Here is a 22,251-nt window from a genome sequence, read left to right on the forward strand (position 1 = left end):
CTTTCTCTCGTATTGCCACACGTACGGCTACGTTAGCATCACAGCTAACATTACCCAGTCTGCTACCTCTCTGCTGAGCGAGGGCGTATACGTATGTGACGTATGACATGATAGTATGTGACGTGTGTAAGTTTGTGCGCCTGCTTGTCTGTGAAAAGGAGAGGCAGGAAAGAGTGAGAATAGCCTGTAGTGTAATGCCCGCAGCTAAAAGCAACTGCGTGAGAACGTATACTCGAATATTACGATATAGTCATTTTCTATATCGAACAGAGACAAACCCGCAATATATTGTGATATCGATATATCGCCCAGCCCTAATTCGTACATTTTCAGAATGTGCATGTTCTATTTTCAAACAAAGAAAACAATCTGAAGTTGTCTTTATTTTTAAGTTATCCTCCTTTGATTTTACCAATCTGGCCCACTTGGGAGTAGATTTTTATTCATATGGTGCCTGATCTAAAATGAGTTTGACACCCCTGCTTTATTTCCAAGAGTGCACCAGTAGCAGCAAACAGGTCCTTGTCACCTAATCAGTCTTCATCACTGATGTAGAGCACCTGGGGCGAACTGGGCGAAAGCTCAGTCAGTCAAAGAAAGAAACTTCCGAGGAAAGAAGCCCCATGTCTACACATGACTTCAGTCTAAAAACGCCAATGGTCAGTGAAATGTTTTCATTGCTTTCATGGGGTTTAAAATGTTGCCTAATAATGTCAGGTTTGTGTTTGAATGCTGCGTGATTTGTGAATGATTGCACTGCAGCATTTACGTCATTGATTTAGTGTTAAATGAGTTTTTCATTAAGATATGTCATTTTTGAGTTTGGGAAACTAAAAGAATAGAATACAGAGTAAAAACGCTACAATTTTGTTAAATGGTAAAACTTTATTGAATGGTGTTTTGTATCTTATCCCTCAATTTCTCCGCGGGGTTTGATAAAGTACTTCTGATTCTGATATTCATTTAGTTTAAAAATCTTAAAATGTGAACACTTTATGACATAATATTTTTTGTTCCATTAAAAATGCTTTAAAAGGAAATGGGAGCAAACTATTCTGCCACTAAATCACTTTAAAAAGTGAAGTGAATTATATTTATATAACGCTTTTTCTCTAATGACTCAAAGCGCTTTACATAGTGAAACACAATATCTAATTTTTACATTTAAACCAGTGTGGGTGGCACTGGGAGCAGGTGGGTAAAGTATCTTGCCCAAGGACACAACGGCAGTGACTAGGAAGGCGGAAGCGGGGATCGAACCTGCAACCCTCAAGTTGCTGGCACGGCCGCTCTACCAACCGAGCTATACCGCCCATGCATTTAAAAACCGCCAACAATGCTTTTATTTACGTTCCGTAACCTGTATGAAAACCGAGCAGTAGCAACTTTATTTTTGTTAGAGCAAACGATGAGGAACTGTTTTTCTAGCGTAGTAACACATCGCCTTGCGACGACATGCGACAGTATGCTTTTAGGGTGGGGCAGGCTTGATCTCTTTGAAGAAAACCTGACTGACATGTATTATACCGACAGCGTTTCGAATCAATTTCATTCAGGTGAAACCAACATTAGTTACGTCAGTATAATTTAATTTTGACGTTACGTTGATTGCAGATTTTGGATCGGATGATGTTTTAAGTAAAAGTGGACTTCACTGCGGTATGTTGTTGGAGTTGTAGCCAAATGTGTATGACCAAATATCGTATATTGAGAGATGATCCATCACATGCTGATGTACAGCACACACGATGTGCTACACAAAGTACATTTTCAGTCAGTCATATCGTCTTCTTTTTGTCACTTTAAAAAAAATACAGAGGACATGACCTCGATGTCCTCGATGGTAGTTACGCCATGTATACTTGCAGTGTGTATGTAAAACGTTGATGGGGGTTTTGAAGTTGTTTTAGAGGGCTTTAAGGGCTGCAAAGGTGACTCGCTTTAGTTACATCGTTTCAGCGTTTTTCATCATTTTTAAAATCCTAAAAAAAAGACATTTGTTGTTGTGTCTCATAATGATTGTGAAGAATAGGCAACATTCCAAAAAAAGTGCAGTTCCCCTTCAAATGGGACAAGTCTTTCTCTTTTCTGTGTGTTCGAAATAGTGAACATTATAGAGCACTCTAAAAAACAAACATTACTAACAATGGCAGACTTCATGTGAGCGACGACGATGATAGAGAACCTTATCTGTTTGAACTTGAATATACAGAGGATAAGCTCCGAGTTTTAGAAGCTGAGTGATAAGCAGATCCAGCTACTATGAAACACTGAGTTAAAGTTAAAGTCCATCCATCCATCCATCCTTCTTCTTCTGACTATCCGATGTCGGGTCGCCGGGGCAGCAGCCTAAGCAGGGAAGCCCAGACTTCCCTCTGCCCAGCCACTTCGTCCAGCACTTCCCGGGGGATCCCGAGGCGTTCCCAGGCCAGCTGGGAGACATAGACATAGTACCCTAAACACCTCCCTAGGGAAACGTTTGCGTGGCATCCTGACCAGATGCACAAACCACCTCATCTGGCTGCTCTCGATGTGGAGGAGCAGGGGCTTCACTTTGAGCTCTTCCCGGATGGCAGGGCTTCTCACCCTATCTCTAAGGGAAAGCCCCACCAACCGCCGGAGGAAACTCATTTCGGCCGCTTGTACCCGGGAATCTTGTCCTTTCTGTCACGACCCAAAGCTCATGACCATAGGTGAGGATGGGAACGTAGATCGACCAGCAAATTGAGAGCTTTGCCTTCCGGCTCAGAACCTTCTTCACCACAACGGATCGATACAGCGTCCGCATTACTGAAGACGCCGCACCAATCCGCAAGTCAATCTCACGATCCACTCGTCCTTTACTCGTGAACAAGACTCAGAGGTACTTAAACTCCTCCACTTGGGACAGGGTCTCCTCCTCAACCCGGAGATGGCACTCCACCCTTTTCCATACTCTCTGAGCACTCCCCACAGGACTTCCCGGGGGACACGGTCCAATGCCTTCTCAAAGTCCACAAAACACATGTAGACTAGTTGGGCAAACTCCCATGCACCCTCAAGGACCCTGCCGAGAGTAAAGAGCTGGTCCACAGTTCCATGACCAGGACGAAAACCACACTGTTCCTCCTGAACCTGAGGTTCCACTATCCGGCGTAGCCGCCTCTCCAGTACACCTGAATAGACCTTACCGGGAAGGCTGAGGAGTGCGATCCCACGATAGTTGGAACACACCCTCCGGTCCTCCTTCTTAAAAAGAGGGACCACCACCCCAGTCTGCCAATCCAGAGGTACTGCCCCCGATGTCCACGCGATGCTGCAGAGTCTTGTTAACAAAGACAGCCTCACAGCATCCAGAGCCTTAAGGAACTCCGGGCGGGTCTCATCCACCCCTGGGGCCTTGCCACTGAGGAGTTTTTTAACAACCTCAGCAACCTCAGCCCCAGAAATAGGAGAGCCCACCACAGATTCGCCAGGCACTGCTTCCTCATAGGAAGACATGTTGGTGGGATTGAGGAGGTCTCCGAAGTATTCCTTCCACCGATCCACAACATCCGCAGCCGAGGCCAGCAGAACACCATCCGCACCATGGTGCTCCAGAATCGCATCGAAGCCGTCCAGAAGTCGTTTTCCATGGCTTCTCCAAACTCCTCCCATGTCCGAGTTTTTGCCTCCACGACCACTGAAGCTGCACACCGCTTGGCCTGTCGGTACCTGTCCACTGCCTCCGGAGTTCTATGAGCCAAAAGAACCCAATAGGACTCCTTCTTCAACCTGACAGCATCCCTCACCGCCGGTGTCCACCAACGGGTTCGAGGATTACCGCCACGACAGGCACCAACTACCTTACCGGGCCACAGCTCCAATCATCCGCCACGACTATAGAGGCGCGGAACATGGTCCATTCGTGACATGTTCAGAGTTTTTCCGGCGGTAGGAATTGAAACTCTCTCTGACAGGACACTCTGCCAGACGTTCCCCACAAACCCTCACAATGCGTTTGGGCCTGCCAGGTCTGTCCGGCATCATCTCCCACCATCGCAGCCAACTCACCACCAGGTGGTGATCGGTTCAAAGCTCTGCCCTTTTTTTCACCCGAGTGTCCAAAACATGAGGCTGCAAATCCGATGACACAACTAGAAAGTCTATCATGGAACTGCGGCCTAGGGTGTCCCGATGCCAGGTGCTCCTATGGACACCCTTTATGTTTGATCATGGTGTTTGTTATGGACAGTCTGTGATGAGCACAAAAGTCCAATAACAAAACACCAATCGGGTTCAGATCCGGGCGGCCATTCTTCCCAATCACGCCTCTCCAGGTTTCACTGTCGTTGCCAACATGAGCGTTGAAGTCCCCCAGTAGGACAAGTAAATCACCCGGGGGAGCACTTTCCTGTACTCCCTTGAGTGTATCAAAAAAGGGTGGGTACTCTGAACTGCTGTTTGGTGCATAAGCACAAACAATAGTCAGGACCTGTTCCCCCACCCGAAGGCAGAGGGAGGCTACCCTCTCGCCCACTGGGTTGAACTCCAACGTACAGGTTTTGAGCCGGGGGGGAAACAAAAATTGCCACCCCAGCCCGTCGTCTCTCACTGCCGGCAACGCCAGAGTGGAAGAGAGTCCAGTCCCTCTCGAGAGGAGTGGTTCCAAAGCCCTTGCTGTGCGTCGAGGTGAGTCCGACTATATCCAGCTGGAAGCTCTCTACCCCCCCCCCCAGTGAGGTGACATTCCACGTCCCAATAGCTAGCTTATGTAGCCGAGGATCGGACCGCCAAGTGGCCTGCCTTCGGCTGCCGCCCAGCTCACACTGCACCCGAACTCTGTGGCCCCTGCTATGGGTGGTGAGCCCATTGGAGGGGGGACCCATGTTGCCTCTTCGGGCTTGCCATCGTGCCCCAACTCCGGGCCCGGCTCCAGAGGGGGGCCCCGGTGACCCGCGTCCCGGCGAGGGAAATCTGAGTCCTTTTGTTGTGTTATTCATAGAGATCTACGAGCTGCTCTTTGTCTGATGCCTCACCTAGGACCAGTTTGCCTTGGGAGGCCCTACCAGGGGGCTTTTAAGCCCCCGGACAACATAGCTCCTAGGATCATTGGGACATGCAAACTCCTCTACCACGTTAAGGTGGCAGCTCAGAGAAGAGCTTAGTTAAAGTCCCAACGATAATCACACACACACTAGTTGTGGTGAAATGATCTTCTGCATTCGACCCATTCCTATTTTCACCCCATGGGAAGTGAGAGGAGCAGTAAGCAGCAGTGGTGGCCGCATTCAGGAACTATTTTGGTGATTTAGCCCCCAATTCCTATTCTTGATGCTGAGTGCCAAGTAGGGAGGCAATGAATCCCATTTTTATAGTCTTTGGTATGACTCGGCCAGGGTTTCAACTCAAGACCTTCCAGTCTCTGGGCGGACACTCGAACCACAAAGCCACTGAGCAGGTTGCACCATATCCCAGCATTATGTGCTAAACAAAAAATACAATCTGCGAACCCCCCCCAAAAAAACACTTACTGTACAATTTCTGCTTTCACTGGGATGCCGACTGATGGGATGTTTATATCTTTCAGCACAAGATTTATATCTGGATGATTAACTATAATCCCCACTCCTCAAATACAAAAATCTGGGCGCAAACAAGCATCTTGTCGTGCCTTCTTAGCAGCGTCTTTGCTTTTAAATTGAATTTTAAAATTGACCAACATCTTGCCCTATGGACACGTTCTGCTACTATACAGGTGTGAGATATGATTTATTATCTCAAACTAACTTTTACAAACTCGGATGCGATTCAGCAGCAGCAGAGTAGTTAGCTGTAAGCAAGGAGTCGTGTTACTGTAAGTAGTTCCTCTGCGTTAAATATTACAATAACAATGTTGCTATAGCTTGGTAATAAGCAGGTGAAGACATGTAAATTGAGCGGTGTTGGCCTTTTTTGCATGTTTTGAAGAGGGTTATATATGCAATGGTTTAAAACGCACAGAAAAAAGAACATATCCCACATAAGTATTGTGAATAATGGGCAAAGTGTCAAAAAAGGTACAGTTCCCCTTCAAATACAATCGGCTGCTTCGTACTCATTTTTGGACAGTTTCCAGAACACTGCAAATGTAAATGTTTAGTGTAGACAAACTATACCATTGGAGAGTGTAGCCATGGTGCTTTGCAATCAACATGAAGCAATATAAAAAGCCCAATGAGTTCCTTCTTTGCTATAAACTTTTTTTTTTTCATGAGTGCAAATAACAGCTAAAGTTCCCACAGTCATAAACTTTTCATTGTGTACATTCTTTCCCTCCGCCTCCTCTATGGCAACCTTATAACTGTCTGTCTCCTTTCACTCCGCAAAACAGTAAACCGTGGGGATGATGACATTTTATAATTACAGTCTACAGAATTTACTTTCTCTAATAGACTCGATACTCTTGCGATGAACAACAAAGTGAATTTACCGTTAATTATTCAAGCTTTTATCCACACTACTTTGTCGCCGTGCTTTCACTCACAGCTGTGGAGATGCAGACAGGCGGTGGCAGCTGGCACGGAGGAAGTTCTCTAGTTTACCGACTCGCCTGAACGTCTCAACCATGCTAACTGCAATGAAAGCTTCTCATAACAAACTATAAGTTTGGCGGGGGGGAAATTGATGCGTTTCAACTCTTAAGTGTGATCAAAACAAGTTTTTTTTTTTTAACTACATGGTGTGTGAACTCAATCAGCTGTAGAAAGTGTTGGTTTATAGCATTATAAAAGTTTTTAGAATGACGTCATACCTTTTAAAGCTGACAGCCAGTATTCACAATGAGGGAAAAGTGTTTTTTTTTATAATGATTGTTTGCCATTAAAGCCTGACAGAACACAACTTTGACCTCTGCGTTTGGCTCTGTGAGCATAGCGCTAAAAAGTAGGGTCGGGCTGATTCAAATATTGATGGCATCGATGCCAAGGATAGTAGGGTGGATTTACAAAAACATCTAGTTGCAACCCTTTCCATTTACAGACTTTTAACATTGTGGCAGATGTCTCTGTGTGCGAACCATGTCTCAGCGTTCGAGCGCTTCATTCATTCTTTTGCGTGCCGCTGGAAGCCATATGGCACTGCCATTTTGACAAAATCACTTCCTGTATAGGCAGGCAATTTTGAAGAGGCGCGATAAAGAAAAATTCATATTGATTCAGATTTCCAATTTTTTATAAAATCTTCGAAAATGGTTAAAATTAGAAACGCCCTTAAATGATCTTTGTTGGGGAAACTTAAGTTTTTTTATCCATCCATCCATTTTCTACAGCTTATTCCCTTTGGGGTCGCAGGGGGTGCTGGTGCCTATCTCAGCTACAATCGGGCGGAAGGCGGGGTACACCCTGGACAAGTCGCCACCTCATCGCAGGGCCAACACAGATAGACAGACAACATTCACACTCACTTTCACACACTAGGGCCAATTTATTTTTGCCAATCAACCTATCCCCAGGTGCATGTCTTTGGAAGTGGGAGGAAGGGAACCCACACAGTCACGGGAAGGACATGCAAACTCCACACAGAAAGATCCCGAGGCTGGGATTGAACCCAGCACTACTCAGGACTTTCGTATTGTGAGGCAGATGCACCAACCCCTTTGCCACCGTGAAGCCCAAGTTTTTTTTAGATAAGTCCAAATGTAAATCATGTTAAGTATCCCTTGCTGGCCTCACTCTGTACTGGACTTTACATTATTAACCGTATCCAGTCGGCATTCCTTGCATCAGTCACCCAAAGGGGGGTGAAACATCTGCTGTTTCACGTTGTTCCCATTGGGTTGAGTTGTCATAGTGGATGCCGTAGTGCCTTGTGCAGCCCTTTGAGACATTTGTGAATATATAAGTGAACTTGTTGAAGGGGGTACGGACAAGTCAATTGTTCAAATAAAAAAACAAATGAAGAGACGGTGCCCCCTACGTCCCAACCTGTTCACATCCAGTAGACACGGGCATAGCTATAATGAACAGGAGGGCGCCCAATGTCACATCCTGTTTACACAGTCATCCCTCAATCATCACTTTGCAAGTGCTTCAGCGTGAGGCTTTTCTTGCCATTTTACCAAGTTATATCTATCACAAAAGTCAACAAACCAGCCTGGAAACAAGGAGGGATTCACTATCATCGAGGAGTATGGCAATGGTGCACATGTAATGCTCTATGTTGTGTAATGACCGTTGCCCGATTGTGAGATAAGTGTGCTAGCCTAAAGCTCGTGCTGCAAACACAGCGGCTAGTATACTCTTGGAAGTTGTCTGGTAAACGTAGCTGCAACCACTCTGGCTGGCCCCAGTTACAAACGTATTGCTGATTTGGCATTGTTAGCTTTGCAGCACTTCAAACTTGTTTATTTCTGCAATTGTCGTACCCTATGCTGGTCAGAGTTGTCAGCCTGTTTTGGAGATCACTTTGTGTGATCAGAAAACCTTTACTCTCTCAGTCTAGCAGTATAGCTTTGGATTGCTAGGGAACCTAGCATTTTAGCTAGTTAGTCTGTGGCTTGTGGCCCCTTCATTACAAGGATTTTATCAGCGAATGGGTATTTGTACTGCAGCAAGTCTTTAGTAGTTATTGGATAAAACATGCCACAGCGGACCTTTATTTACCCAAAGCAGAAGGCACTACCGGGACACAAGCTGATGAAGGATCGCCTCATACATGCTAGTTTTTGGTAGCGGTGACAATAAGATGATCCCAGAGTATTCAAAAATGCCACAAATATTTGGCAGCACAAAGTATAAGGTGAATTTCATTTTTTTTTATTTTTTTTGTAGCAACGTGTTTGTTAACGTTTTAAAAGGCACCAAAGAGACTTACTAGACTAGGAACTTTTGTCAACGCTAAAAGCAATTCTTCATGTTTAAATCGATTCTTATGGTGAACGCTGTTTTGCTATACAAAAGTTTCAGTTTACAAACCATGTTCAAGAACCAATTAAGTTCGTAAAGTATTAAAGATCAACATTTTTCATTTCTCTTTTAAATTGATTTTCAAAAAAAAGTTTCTGTTGTGTTGCTCCAAAGTTTTTTGCAAAAAACTGCACTTTACATTGCAATTTTTGGGGGAAAACTTTAAACTCGGGACTATTAAAACAGGCCTGCAAGATCCTCAGGGCACTGCTAGATTGCTGTCAATATTGAAAAACGTTTAATTTAAGATACAAATATGGAATATTCTGTTAGATGTGTTGAAATCCTGTGCTTTTTTGGGTTAGGGTTACAAAAAAACATGTAAAAAACGGATCACAAATTCATAAAATCACAAAGGGATGTATTGTTGATGAAAAAGCAAGCCTTGAAACATTGCTACTTTTGGTGCAACAGTTTGAAAATGCTGTCGAAGATTCAAAAAAAGCCCACAAAAATCCAAGAGGGACTGAATAGAGAAACGGTTTTGACCCCTCCAAATGTCCTCGTTCTTTATTCCACTCTTTTTTTAAGTTGCAGGAAAAAAGCAAACAAGGGCAAGAAGATAACGTGCAAACAGGCTGTCATTAAAAGCCAAAATAAAGGGAGGAAAACGTCCCGATCAATAAATGTAGAGATAAGGTAAGGAGGCTAAAGAAGGATCAGGGAGGGATATTTGGGGAAGATAACTCCTCAAGACCACCAGTGCTCAGCAATCAGCCTGAATATGACAGCTTGTAGACCCGGCCGATTATATACCCCTGGACAAAATCAATAAAGTTCTCTCCAAAAGATAGCCATCAGCTGCACACATTCACAACATGCTTTTCTTCACTGTGGGGAGAAAAAAAAACATTATATAGAAAAAGTCGATACACCATGAAAACAAAAGCTGTATAAACATCAGACATCTTTGATGTCTGATGTTTCCCTCTTCCACACATGTAAGAGGGATATGTACTATGGCTATGAGTTGTGTTTTTCCCTTGGCCTCGGTCTGGAGCCCCTGTCCAGGGGCCCAGGCTTAGACCGATTATTTTCCATCCATCCATCCATCTTCATCCGCTTATCCGAGGTCGGGTCGCGGGGGCAACAGCCTAAGCAGAGAAACCCAGACTTCCCTCTCCCCAGCCACTTCGTCTAGCTCTTCCCAGGGGATCCCGAGGCGTTCCCAGGCCAGCCGGGAGACATAGTCTTTCCAATGTGTCCTGGGTCTTCCCCGTGGCCTCCTACCTGTTGGACGTGCCCTAAACACCTCCCTAGGGAAGCGTTCGGGTGGCATCCGGACCAGATGCCCGAACCACCTCATCTGGCTCCGCTCGATGTGAAGGAGCAGCGGCTTTACTTTGAGGTCCTCCCGGATGGCAGAGCTTCTCACCCTATCTCTAAGGGAGAGCCTTGCCACACGGCGGAGGAAACTCATTTCGGCCGCTTGTACCCGTGATCTTATCCTTTCGGTCATGACCCAAAGCTCATGACCATAGGTGAGGATGGGAACGTAGATCGACCGGTAAATTGAGAGCGTTGCCTTCCGGCTCAGCTTCTTCTTCACCACAACGGATCGGTACAACGTCCGCATTACTGAAGACGCCGCACCGATCCGCCTGTCGATCTCACGATCCACTCTTCCCTCACTCGTGAACAAGACTCCTAGGTACTTGAAATCCTCCACTTGGGGCAGTGTCTCCTCCCCAACCCGGAGATGGCATTCCACCCATTTCCGGGCGAGAACCATGGACTCGGACTTGGAGGTGCTGATTCTCATTCCGATCGCTTCACACTCGGCTGCAAACCGATCCAGTGAGAGCTGAAGATCCCGGTCAGATGAAGCCATCAGGACAACATCTTCTGCAAAAAGCAGAGACCTAATCCTGCTGTCACCAAACCGGAACCCCTCAATGCCTTGACTTCGCCTAGAAAATTCCGTCCATAAAAGTTATGAACAGAATCGGTGACAAAGGACAGCCTTGGCGGAGTCCAACCCTCACTGGAAATGTGTTCGACTTACTGCCGGCAATGCGGACCAAGCTATGACACTGATCGTACAGGGAACGGACCGCCATAATAAGACAGTCCGATACCCCATACTCTCTGAGCACTCTCCACAGGACTTCCCGAGGGACACGGTCGAATGCCTTCTCCAAGTCCACAAAGCACATGTAGACTGGTTGGGCAAACTCCCATGCACCCCCAAGAACTCTGCCGAGAGTATAGAGCTGGTCCACAGTTCCACGACCAGGACGAAAACCACACTGTTCCTCCTGAATCCAAGGTTCAACTATCCGGCGTAGCCTCCTCTCCAGTACACCAGAATAAACCTTACCGGGAAGGCTGAGGAGTGTGATCCCACGATAGTTGGAACACACCCTCCAGTCCCCCTTCTTAAAGAGAGGAACCACCACCCCGGTCTGCCAATCCAGAGGTACCGCCCCCGATGTCCACGCGATGCTGCAGAGTCTTGTCAACCAAGACAGCCCCACAGCATCCAGAGCCTTAAGGAACTCCGGGCGGATCTCGTCCACCCCCGGGGCTTTGCCACCGAGGAGCTTTTTAACCACCTCAGCGACCTCAGCCCCAGAAGTAGGAGAATCCACCACATATTCCCCAGGCACTGCTTCCTCATAGGAAGACGTGTTGGTGGGATTGAGGAGGTTTTCGAAGTATTCCTTCCACCTATCCACAACATACACAGTTGAGGTCAGCAGAACACCATCCGCACCATACACGGTGTTGATAGTGCACTGCTTCCCCTTCCTGAGGCGGCGGACGGTGGTCCAGAATCGCTTCGAAGCCGTCCGGAAGTCGTTTTCCATGGCTTCCCCGAACTCCTCCCATGTCCAATTTTTTGCCTCCGCGACCACTGAAGCCGCACACCGCTTGGCCTGTCGGTACCTGTCCACTGCCTCCGGAGTCCTATGAGCCAAAAGGACCCGATAGGACTCCTTCTTCAGCTTGACGGCATCCCTCACCGCTGGTGTCCACCAAGGGGTTTTAGGATTGCCGCCCCGACAGGCACCAACTACCTTGCGGCCACAGCTTCGATCAGCCGCCTCGACAATAGAGGTGCGGAACATGGTCCACTCGGATTCAATGTCCAGCACCTCCCTCGTGACATGTTCGAAGTTCTTCCGGAGGTGGGAATTGAAACTTTCTCTGACAGGAGACTCTGCCAGACGTTCCCAGCAGACCCTCACAATGCGTTTGGGCCTCCCGGGTCTGTCCGGCATCCTCCCAAACCATCGCAGCCAACTCACCACCAGGTGGTAATCGGTAGAAAGCTCCGCCCCTCTCTTCACCCGAGTGTCCAAAACATAAGGCCGCAAATCCGATGACACAACTACAAAGTCGATCATGGAACTGCGGCCTAGGGTTCTAGGTGAAGAATCAGACAAAGAGCAGCTCGAAGACCTCTATGAAGAAGACAAAACATGGACCCAGATTTCCCTCGCCCGGACGCGGGTCACCGGGGTCCCCCTCTGGAGCCAGGCATGGAGGTGGGGCACGATGGCGAGCACCTGGTGGCCGGGCCTGTCCCCATGGGGCCCGGCCGGGCACAGCCCGAAGAGGCAACGTGGGTCACCCCTCCAATGGGCTCACCACCCATAGCAGGGGCCATAGAGGTCGGGTGCAATGTGTGCTGGGCGGCAGCCGAAGGCAGGGCACTTGGCGGTCCGATCCTCGGCTACAGAAGCTAGCTCTTGGGACGTGGAACGTCACCTCACTGGGGGGGAAAGAGCCTGAGCTAGTGCGCGAAGTGGAAGAGGTTCCGGCTAGATATAGTCGGACTCACTTCGACGCACCTTAAGGGCTCTGGAACCACTTCTCTGGAGAGGGACTGGACCCTCTTCCACTCTGGCGTTGCCGACAGTGAGAGGCGACGGGCAGGGGGGGCAATTCTGGTTGCCCCCCCGGCTTAAAGCCTGTACGTTGGAGTTCAACCCGGTGGACGAAATGGTAGCCTCCCTCCGCCTTCGGGTGGGGGGACGGGTCCTGACTGTTGTTTGTGCTTACGGACCAAACAGCAGTTCAGAGTACCCACTCTTTTTGGGTACACTCGAGGGAGTACTGGAAAGTGCTTCCCCGGGTGATTCCCTTGTCCTACTGGGGGACTTCAACGCTCATGTTGGCAACGACAGTGAAACCTGGAGAGGCGTGATTGGGAAGAATGGCTGCCCGGATCTGAACCCGAGTGGTGTTTTGTTATTGGACTTTTGTGCTCGTCACAGTTTGTCCATTACAAACACCATGTTTAAACATAAGGGTGTCCATATGTGCACTTGGCACCGATTATTTTATTTTATTTTATTTATTTATTTATTTTTTTTCTCCCATTCCCCCCACTTGTTTACCTGTGTCTCACCTTTTTTGTAAGGGGCGCCGAAAGTTGGCAGACCCGTTAGCCATCTTGTTCTGTCTCCCTGTAATGTTTGTCTGATCTTGTGCTGAAAATTTTAATTTCCCCTCGGGGATTAGTAAAGTATGTCCATGACCATGGATGAAGTACTGGCTGTCCAGAATCGGGACCCAGGATGGACCGCTCGTCGGGACACAGGATGGACCGCTCGCCTGTGTATCGGTTGGGGACATCTCTACGATGCTGATCCGACTCCACTTGGGATGGTTTCCTGTGGACGGGACTCTCGCTGCTGTCTTGGATCCGCTTTGAACTGAACTCTCGCGGCTGTGTTGGAGCCACTATGGATTGAACTATCACAGTATCAGGTTAGACCCGCTCGATTGATTGATTGATGTCTGATTCTGATATGGACCAGACACAGGAAGAAAGTCATTGAAAGAAAAGGTGAGAATAATCTAATAAAGTTATTATTCAATATCAGACTTCAGTATTAAATTAAACATCCTGGGAAGTAGGAATGCACAACAACTATCAGTCTATTTGGAATTACTGTATGATGTCACACCAATAAATCCAATAGCATTAAGACATAACTCCAACAACGGATTAGGAAAAAAATGTGGTGAGATTACTTCTACGGTCTGGAAGTAGTTTAAATGGAAAGTGCACTTTTTTTCAGAATTTCGCCTATCATTCACAAGAACACATGATTTTCTGTTTTTATGCATTCTAACTTGTAAATAAATGCGAGCAAAAGTTAGCTTACAATGGCGCCTCTGGAAATTGATCTATTCTGCCTATAAAGTGCCTAAAAAAACATCCAAACACCTCTAGTAATATTTTATCTACAAGCACATCACACATTCGCATTAAAGGCCTACTGAAACCCACTACTACCGACCACGCAGTCTGATAGTTTATATATCAATGATGAAATATTAACATTGCAACACATGCCAATACGGCCTTTTTAGTTTACTAAATTGCAATTTTAAATTTCCGAGAAGTGTCCTGTTGAAAACGTCGCGGTGTGATGATGCTTATGTTGACGCTGGCTTGTGACGTTATTGGTTGTAGCGGATATTTTATCCCAGCACCACTCATGGTTAAAAGTCGTCCGATTTAATCGCATAATTACACAGTATTCTGGACATCTGTGTTGCTGAATCTTTTGCAATTTGTGCAATTAATAATGGATACTACTAAGAAGAAAGATGTTGGTGGAAAGCGGTGTATTTCGGCCGGCTGTAGCAACACAAACACAGCCAGTGTTTCTTTGTTTGTTGTGAAGCTTTAATATGGAACAGAGCGATCAAGCAAACATGTTTCTCTACAACATGTCAACCGTCAGGTTTCGGTGAGAAAATTGTGGTAATAAATTGGCTCTTACCGTAAACATGAGCGGAACTTGTGTCCTTCTTCCTGCAGCTGTCAAAGAGGCAGCTGCGACTGTCTTGGCTCCTCCAAGGCTTCCCTCGGAGACACTGGCGGTCACCACACCCCTCCGACTTTCAGGTATGACTTTATAATCTCACTAAAACACTAGTAACACAATAAACAGATGAGGGATTTTCCAGAATTATCCTAGTAAATGTGTCTAATAACATCTGAATTGCTCCCACTGCCGTCGTCTTTTTTTTTTCTTCCAGTCCTTCACTCTCACTATCCTCATCCACGAATCTTTCATCCTCGCTCCAATTAATGGGGAAATTGTCGCTTTCTCGGTCAGAATCGCTCGCGCTGCTGGTGGAAATGATTGTATTCAATGTGCGGGTGTGAGGAGCCCTCACACCGGTGACGTCACGTGCACATCGGCTTCTACTTCCGGTACAGGCAAGGCTTTATTATTAGCGACCAAAAGTTGCGAACTTTATCGTGGATGTTCTCTACTAAATCCTTTCAGCAAAAATATGGCGATATCGCGAAATGATCAAGTATGACACATAGAATGGACCTGCTATCCCCGTTTAAATAAGAAAACCTAATTTCAGTAGGCCTGTAACATAATATTTACGTATTTTGTTGACTTCAGGCATACGGCAACGCATCACAATGTTAAATTTTTCCTTCCGACAAAATCACTGATTACTACTCACTGCAGACTTCATGAGCAACAACAAACACAATAAAACATTACTTACTGTACAACGTCTGCTCCCACTGGGGTGCCGACTGTTAGGATGTTGATACATTCCCGTTTAGATGAAGATTTACTCATAATTTCTTTCGAAGAAAAAAGGGGGTGGAACGAAGCGTATTTTTTTTGGTATTTTTTGCCACCTCCGGATCTAAATTGTATGTCAACGTTGACCAACTTCTTGGATGATGTTCTAATCCCTTTACTATTTAAGTGAGAGACATTATTTAGAACCTAGAATTAATTAGTCGAGGCGAGGAAGTGTGCTACCAGCTGATGATGTCAGTACAGCAGCACAAGCTATTTAGCGCTCTTTGACAATGCATCCTTAACGTTAGCGCTTATAATAACAATATCACTAATACTTGGTTAATATTCAGGTTACGTGATATAAATGTTGGCAGGTTTTAGATGGTTATTTATTCGATTTATGGGCGGAATAGTGGACCTCCCATTGACTCCATTGTAAGATTACTTTTAATTACAAGTAAGGCATGAAGATTGTGCATTATAGGCAAAATTCCCAAAAAAGGGCAATTCCCTTTTTAAGGTGAAACAAATCAAGCACTCCTGCATTGTAGGTGGTTGTAAACGTACCCTACCCAGCAGGCACAAGACATTGATACGTTGGTTGATATGTACTTTAAAATTGACTTTAAAACAACGTTGGAAAATAATTGTATTCATAAAGTGAGACAAGGTTGAAATCCAACGTTGGATCCACACTGTTGGTTGGGAAACGGCCAAAATTCAATGGTCAAATAAACGTCAGAACCCAACATTGATTAGACGTCGTCAAAAAGCATGTTTCAACGTTATGTTTGAGTTGCTCAATGTCATGACCTAATTCAACACGTTCTCAATGTTGTTTTAATGTCTTGTGCCTGCTGGGTAAACTTACTGGCAAGGCCGACTTAATACCCGGGCTTACCTGGGCTGAAGCCCAGGGGCCTCACGCAATCAGGAAGCCCCAATTTTGAAAGCAGAATGCAATGATTGGTGTTTACAGCTGCCAATCGAAAACAGCTCAGCTTCGTCTAGCGATTGTGTGTGATTTTTTTTTCCCCACTGCTTTGTTTTGTCCCACTGCTCCGAGCGAGGCTTGGACCCACATCACCTGTGCGAGAGACCAGTGTACTAACTACCATTGAGCTGAAACAAAGGCAGTTACTTCTTCATTTAATAGTAAGAAAATCTTGCATTCACAAAGTAGTATATCCAAACAGAGAGAAAGCTTAGGGCAGGGTGTTTATTGTAAGTGGATAAAGAAAGAAAAAGAGTGTAAAGAGAAAGCTGTTGACAGCCATCGTTGTTTTAAATAAAAGAGAGCTGGTCAGGGAGTCGCAGCCCGCTCTAATTAATTAAATGGAGACGTTCCCCTTTTAGACAAACAATGCAGGTAGGGGGAGAAAGATGACACAACCACAGGTTAGCTCCGTCCTTCACATTTTACCTTTGACTGGAGACATTGATTGTCCTCCGGTTTGAGGTAATTGACTGGATTCCAAAGACAACTTTTTGATGGAAATGCCAGACAGACGTCAACGCAAAAAGTTTGCTGTGCAAGGTCAAAATAAGTTTCTTTTGACTTTTTTTATGACATCCTGACAACAACAGCAGGATTCATCCGTACAACCTTCAACTGAGATAAAGAAAGAAGTCCCAATCACAAGTTCTAATGTTTACTCAATGAGTAATTAGAACGGTTATTAGAATTTACTGGAAAACATTACAAAAAGGTTAAAATCAATCAAAATATGGAAGATTCTGTTTTTCCAGTGCTATTATTTTTCCGACAAATACACTACAAGCTGGCACTGTTATTCAACTCAAAGTTTGACGCCATTAAAAGGGAACTGCAATTTTTTTAGAATTTTAATCCCGGTGAATTATTAATTACAATCAATATGTGAGACAAAATTACATAATGTATGTCTCTATCTTTTTTTTACATTCTAAATTGGAAAAAAATTTGCAAGAGGCAGCTAACAATGCAGGTAATGGGGATAGTTGATCTGTTCTGCCTGTAAAGCCCTCTGAAAATATCCAAAAAACCCCTTCTGAGTTTTATATACACACTGTAAGTATATAAGTTAAGCACATTGATAACATGTAATATTTACATACTTTGATTTTTGGGGGGGGGCGGGCGCATTGCAAAGAACACTACTTCATTCAAGCAGACTTCATGAGAGTCAACGACAACTACTTTAGGACAAATGATGATCCAGAACCTTGTCTATTTGAACCTGAATATACAGAGGACGAGCTACAAGTTTTAGAAGCTGCGTGATTAGCAGATCCAGCCAGAGTGAAACACTAAGCCTCATGTAGCAGTATTGCTAAGTGCTAAGGAAGAAAAACAAAGTACGAACGCAATAAAACAATCACTCACTGTACAATGACTGCTCTCACTGGGATGCCGATTGATGGGATGTTTGTATCTTTCAGCACAATATTTGCGTTCCCTGTTTGAATGATGAGCTATGCTTCTCAGCTTATGGCCACACCCTTGTGAGACATGATTTTTAATTTAGCACAAGCTTTTACTAACTCAGAGGCGACACAGCAGCTCGGTATGTCAAAAAGTGTATTAGCTATGTTACCTCTGTGATTAATGCGCCATGTTACTATAAAAAGTTCTTCTGTGTTAGGTCTTATAATAACAATGGTGCTAAACCTGGTTAATATTCAGGTCACAACATGTAAATACAGTATTTTGGCGATGGTTGGAACATTTTTTAGAGGGCTTTGTAGGCTTAACAGATGAATCCCATTGGCTGCATTTTTAGTTGTCTAGGACCAATTTTTGTTTTGTTTTTAGAATGCACAACAAAGAAAAAGAAATGTGTTCTTCTTTCTCATGTGAGCGAGAGGCAAAATTCCATCTCCTTTTTAAGTCGGATTGATTTGACTTGTCAAACAGCTCAACAAAACACCAACTGTCGCTTGAAAATGTGTTTTGTGGAATTACCACTACATTTGGTCCACACTTATTTACAAACTTAAAAGCACAAGTGTGTGAATTATGAGCAATTTGGCTCAACAAAAAAAAATCAAATTATTAATTTTTGCCTGTTTTTCATATCGGAGATATCTCCTATATGAAATATTTCTTGCAACATACATTTTTATGTGTTTTTAAATGCATTTCTGGGTCATTCCAAACACACTATCACAACACTTTTGGCGTGTTAAAAATAGTTTATTTTGTCTAGATTACATGTATACAGTATGTCTCTCAGAAAAGGTGGTGTTTGCTGCATTTTTTGCAACATAAAAAAACAACATAGGTTCACACATCAGATGTCATTAGGGAAATTGGGGTCTCCTTGGACACAGCCAGAAGTACATGCAAAACCCTCAATTAAATAGGTATGTCTGCATCACGTTTGCACTTGTTATCAATTGTACACTTAGGGCCCGATTTGCTTAAGGTTTGCTTGTTTTTTCAAAGGGGAACATTATCACCAGACCTATGTAAGCGTCAATATATAACTTGATGTTGCAGAAAAAAGACCATATATTTTTTTAACCGATTTCCGAACTCTAAATGGGGTGAATTTTGGCGAATTAAACGCCTTTCTATTATTCGCACTCGTGACGTCACATAGGTAGTCAAACCGCCATTTTCTCTAACACATTACAAACATCAAGTAAAATCAGCCTTGTTATTTTCCGTTTTTTCGAATGTTTTCCGTACCTTGAAGACATCATGCCTCGTCGGTGTGTTGTCGGAGGGTGTAACAACATGATCAGGGACGGATTCAAGTTGACTTACGTGGAGTGTGCATCGATTAACACGGCATGCTAATCAATGTTAACATGTTATTTAGGCGAGCTGTATGTACATTTGTAGCTATATTTGCAGCCAGCCTTTCCCTCCCCCCACATGTAATGCCAAACAAACACTTACCAATCGATGGATTCAAGTTGCACTAGTGTCACAAGATGCGAAAGTCCCGATCGTTTGGTCTGCACATTTTACCGGCGATGCTAAGGCAGACATGGCACAGATATGTATGGATATTCTGCAGATGCAATTCCAACGATAAAGTCAAAAAAATCACAAAGGTGAGTTTTGTTGATGTTATTGACTTATATGCTAATCAGACATATTTGGTCGCGGCATGACTCCCAGCTAATCAATGCTAACATGCTATTTAGGCTAGCTGTATGTACATTTGTAGCTATATTTGCATCCAGCGTTTCCCTCCTCCCACATTCAATGCCAAACAAACACTTACCAATTGACGGATTTAAGTTGCTCCGGCACATTTTACCGGCAATGCTAAGGCAGACATGGCACAGGGATGTATGGATATCCTGCGACACTCAATCGTTGGTTAGAAAGCGATCGCTGAATAGCGTCAATAGCTATTCGCTCAATCGCTTCAATTTCTTCTTCAATTTCGTTTGCGCTATCTGCCTCCATACTCCGACCATCTGTTTCAATACGTGCGTAATCTATTGAATCGCTTAAGGCGCTGAAATCCGAGTCTGAATCCGAGCTAATGTCGCTATATCTTGCTGTGCTATCCGCCATGTTTGTTTGTATTGGCATCACTGGATGACGTCACAGGAAAATGGACGGTGGCTTCACAGATAGTAAAAATCAGGCACTTTAAAGCCTTTTTTCGGGATATTCCATGATGGGTACAATTTTGAAAAAAAATTCGAAAAATAAAATAAGCCACTGGGAACTGATTTTTATTGGTTTTAACCCTTCTGAAATGTTGATAACGTTCCCCTTTAAAGCACGTGCAAACTTGATAGTACAAAGTCAAAGCATACAAAGTGGATTGCGTCTCTATTATCATTCATGTGCAAAATATATTCTAATCATCAAAACTCCCAAAACAATGGGAGAATATGCAGATATATCATACGTCAGACGTAAAGTGATGACTTTTAACACTCATCACCATTTTGAGAGCACAATTTTGCATTTTATTTAGCACCTTTTGAAAAGGACGCACACTGTCAAATTGACACACTTCCACACGCGTTGCAAAGACCTATGTGGGCGGTTGGAAAAAATATATATATATATTAGACACATTGTAAATTTAGCAACATCCTTGTATCATTTCAGAGCTGCTAGATGACTTAAGGGGCTGATTAAAACAAATTAAATGTATGTGTTTTTTTAATGACGATCGTTTAAAGTGATATACGTCTCCTGGTCTTTTGCAAACATAGCAAAACATCACAGGTACAGTATGACCATGATATCATGAATTTGCAGTAAATGAGCGTGTGTTTTTGGTAATGCCCTGTATACGGTAGGTGAAGTTGTATTTTTACCTCATTCCTGTGAGAATCCTGCATGTGACTGAAGCATTAAGGAGTGGGACCATGCAGTACTAGCTGCAGTGTGCTCGAAAATCCACCAGATACCCTCTGGGAGCAGATACATCTGTATCACCTCTTTCTCTTTTGGGCTTATCAGGTCTCATCAGGTCGGTTGTGCATTCTTCACACATTCTTCATTCACACTTTAAGTGAGGGTTGAGGCACTGTATGTGTAGTACACCAAAATTCTCATTTAAATAAGGCGGTCTGCAACACTTTTCAATTGCACACACTGTGTTAGATCGCCCGCAACTCACCCACTAATATTACACGCTATTTTATAGATTGCACAAGCTGTTTAGCGCAGGGTATTTAAATTTTAGTAAATCAAGCCCATAGTGTTAGACCACCCGCAAGACGCCCACTAATAGTACATGCAATTGTACAGTTTGCACATGCTCTTTGGCGTGTGGTATTTGAACCGGAGTACACCAGGCCCTTTTTTCATGTAATCAATCAATCAATCAATGTTTACTTATATAGCCCTAAATCACTAGTGTCTCAAAGGGCTGCACAAACCACAACACAAACCACTGCGTAATGTACTAACCCCTTTTCACAAATAGCCCGACAACAAATCTTCTTTACCCTCACAGTGTTCATAATAGTAAAAATATTCTAGCAAACTATTCCACTGGGAGCTGACTCTGACACTGCTGTACATTTCATATTAAATCCTACTAAATTCCCCCTAGAAGCAGGCTGCATGAGGTCATGGTTGCAAAGATCCACTAAAGTCGATGAATATGTCAGGGGGCCTGCCTCTATAATGTGTGGAGAAGACTTTTCTTTTTACAGCCATTCATGACCGCTGTCAGCGGTGTCATACGAAACATGTGGTTAAACTAATCTCAGGCTTTTCCCGACGTTGAGTTATATATATTGTCTTTGGCATGTTACCCGCTCAGGTCTGAGGAAGCGAGAGAGGAGAACGCAGACCTTCTGATCTTTTTGGAGGAAGACTTTGGCTACCAACATGAGGATGACACACTGACACCTGACATATCAATAAAGCAAAGTATTGCATTGCAATGGTGGTCAAAGGGCCTTGATACCTAGTTACTGAAGGTACTGCTCCTTAAAGGGTAAAAATAGAAATTGGAATACAATGTTGAATGCACATTACAACCTGGATTTTGTAGATATTGTTCGTAAATAGAAACATGTATAGTGAAGCAAGTTCCTCCATCAGAAACAATGTAAACATGAAAAATGGGTTCCAGCCTCAACAAAACTTCATATTTTAGTAAATTCTTGTACACTTTGCACACCATATAATGCATAATACAGTACTGTATATCAAACAAGCCTAACAAGGGGGTGATGGATCAACTTTCTAGATAATAACAAAGCTAGGACAATAACGAGCTGAGCTGTCCTCATGTACAGACACGCACACACACTAACTCTGTGGTGCACTCAGTTTGAAATCACAAACATCCTTAACTTTAATAGCCAGGCCACTACAATGACTAAAAACAAAACATTTAATCTACTTAACT

General features: G+C 44.3%; 1 long non-coding RNA gene across 1 annotated transcript; it reads left to right on the plus strand.

Annotated features, from left to right (window-relative positions):
* The first annotated feature begins 523 nt into the window (after positions 1 to 523).
* Positions 524 to 21,796, plus strand: LOC133559863 (uncharacterized). Its single transcript, XR_009808298.1, has 3 exons — positions 524 to 659; positions 14,686 to 14,772; positions 21,658 to 21,796. It is a non-coding gene; the product is annotated as an uncharacterized LOC133559863 (long non-coding RNA).
* Positions 21,797 to 22,251: the final 455 nt, after the last annotated feature.

Source organism: Nerophis ophidion, linkage group LG10 (assembly GCF_033978795.1).
Source record: "Nerophis ophidion isolate RoL-2023_Sa linkage group LG10, RoL_Noph_v1.0, whole genome shotgun sequence".
Classification (NCBI taxonomy): Eukaryota; Metazoa; Chordata; class Actinopteri; order Syngnathiformes; family Syngnathidae; genus Nerophis; species Nerophis ophidion.